This window comes from Myotis brandtii, unplaced genomic scaffold, assembly GCF_000412655.1.
Source record: "Myotis brandtii unplaced genomic scaffold, ASM41265v1 scaffold566, whole genome shotgun sequence".
Classification (NCBI taxonomy): domain Eukaryota; kingdom Metazoa; phylum Chordata; class Mammalia; order Chiroptera; family Vespertilionidae; genus Myotis; species Myotis brandtii.
The window spans coordinates 198,762-201,207 of NW_005370110.1; the positions used below are offsets into that span (position 1 = coordinate 198,762).

The 2,446-nt window shown below is 58.8% G+C and overlaps 1 protein-coding gene across 5 annotated transcripts in view; it reads left to right on the forward strand.

The window, feature by feature from the left end:
* Positions 1 to 11: 11 nt before the first annotated feature.
* Positions 12 to 2,446, forward strand: part of ATP2B4 (ATPase, Ca++ transporting, plasma membrane 4) — a 106,927-nt gene continuing 104,492 nt past the window's right edge. For all 5 annotated transcript variants that reach the window (XM_005878570.2, XM_005878571.2, XM_014549709.1 and 2 more), the window contains exon 1: positions 12 to 447. The gene's annotated coding sequence lies outside the window, so the exon portion shown is untranslated. The remainder of the gene's footprint in view (positions 448 to 2,446) is intronic.

Here is a 2,446-nt window from a genome sequence, read left to right on the forward strand (position 1 = left end):
CGCCCCTTCTCCTCCCGCGCCGCTGGGGAGAGCGGGCGGGCGGGCGGACTGGAGTCGGTCCGAGTTGGCCGAAGCTGTTGCCATGACAAGCGTTTTCTTAGGAAAGCTCCGCCGTTGAGACCATCCGAGCTGGGGCTCGAGGGGGAAGGCGCGAACTTCCTGGGGAACCATCCTTCCGAGGAGAGCAGGACCGGAGGCGCACCCGCCCCTCCCCCCGCAGCATTTGCTTCCAGGAACCTGAGGTCCTTCCCGGCGGGAGGGCCGGCGGAGGAGACCGGCCCGCTCCCGGGCCGCTGCAAAAAAAAAAGGCAGGAGAGCAAGCCGGCATCTCTAGCGTGGCTGCTCACTGGGGAGACCAGAGGTCACCCCCTCCCTACCCTGTCCATGGAACCCCGGAGGGAGAGTGCTGCTTGCAGAAGCCTGGATCTTTGCTAGAAAGAAAGCGAGGTAAGGCTTGCAGAGAATGAATTGACTCGCGATGTGCAAACTTTGTTTCTTTCCTCTCGCTGGCTTCTAAAACTCCCTGAATTTCCTGTTCCTGGCATATTTCTTGCTACTGGGTTTGGGGTGTGTGTGTGTGTGCGCGCGCACACACACAGATTTGTCAAATACTGTATTTCCTTCCTAAACTCGGTTCTGAGAAATCGTATAATCAAACAAGTGACTTATTTTTCTTTTCCTAGTGTCTGTCATTCCTGGGCCGTGGGGGTAGGGAAATGGAGGGATTGTCCTTTTCACACCCAAATGGAGCTTTTGGAAAAAACAGTTCATTGCCCCCATCTGCTCCTGCCCTCCCCCTCCCGCTCCCCCTCGGCTTGGGAATGAGCCGCTGAATGGAAAACTTGCAAAAATATTTTCCGCGTCTGTTCCCTTTCTCGAAAGCCCCAAAGAGAGATGGAAAAAAAAAAAGGAAAAAAGAACGGAGTAAGAAATCTGCAACGAGAAGGAGGGGCTGCGGTGGGGACTGGGAGATGGGCGCACTGGAGGGGGGGCGGGGAGGTAGCCGGGAGAAGTGGGGTGAGGAAGGGGTGCCCAAATGGAATTTCTTCGGCTTTGTGGAGAAACCTCAGCAGTTTCTCTCTGCCACTTGCAAAACATCCTCAGACTTTCACGTCTATAATTAGCTGTGGAAAAGCTGAGAGTTCCCTGCGCCCTGTTGTTTGACTGTGTGCGAAGAGTCAAGAACCAACTGTGTGAGTGTCTCCGAGGGCAACGCCCCGTGCAGCTCTGGTCCCAGAGGGAAGAAAGGGGAGGAGGTGGCGTTGGAAAGTTTGCAATTTCCAGGCTGGTGCAGGGGGGCTGGTGGGCGCTCCGTGGTGGGGGGCTGGTCGTAGGCGTCCAGGGGAGGAGCGTCCCTGAGTGTCTTGGGGCTGAAGAGGGAGACATTAAGGCTGGATTGTCCCTCCCGCTCTCCCGTCGCACACGCTCACTCACATTCTTGGCTGGCTCTTGGGGTGGAGGAGGCTGGCTGGCATCCTCCCCGGAGTGAGTGCAGCCTCACACTCCTCCATCTCTTTGAAGGACCCAGCGCGCTCCTCCTCGCCTGGGTGTGGAGGGCGCGGGAGGGGCCGGCCACATCCTGGGAGCGAGTGGGCACTCTGCTGGCCGGAGGCAGCTCCCTCCTGGGCATTCCTGCTGGACTCACAATCACTTGCAGACGCGACGTCGGCGCCGGTTGGCCTGGTTGGGGGGGATGTCAGATGAAGAAATTCACTGGCCCGCAACTGACGCCGCTGGGGGAGGGGAAGCGAAATCCATTCTGCTGCGCCACCTCCGCCTCTGGGTGGAGATCCTCTGCTGTTATTTCTTATTTTATTTTTTATTTTACCCACCGCTCTTAGGGTCCTCCCTCCCCTCCTTGAGCCCCTCCCAAAGCTGCCCCTTCTGGTTTTCCTACGTGGAAGCGCCCCTCCAGCCGCCCCTGAGCTCCCAGCCCTCTTTGCCTGGAAGAAGGAAAGAGATGAGGGTCTTCGTTGGCCGCCGGGACTGGCGCTGGGGAGGGGCGGTGGAGAGGGGCCTCCGGGTCAGGAGGGACTGGGTGGGGAAGGTATGGGGGGAGGAGGCAGGGAGAGGCGGTAGCTCTGAGGGCTAGTGAGCCAGGCTCCCTCCTTGGCTGGACGTGAAGCCCCACACGTGTGGGGGTCAGGCTGGGGGAGAGGACGCAGCTGCCCTCCGCCCCAGCTAGTTTGGTTGGAGGAGTGTTAGTTAAATCGAGCTTAGAAACTGGAGAGGAGGGGCCGGGAGGAGAGCTTAAATGGGGCCCGGGAAACAATAGGAACCAGTTTTCATTCTGAGGTGTTGGATGGTTGACCTGACTGCCCCCCAAAGCTGAACAGCTCTTCCCTCCCTCCCTGTATTCTGATCCAGACAGGAATGAGGGCTTCCCCGTTGGGCAGGGGATCCAAGATAGAATCCAGCTCTTGTTCTGCAGGAAGGGTGGGGGGGT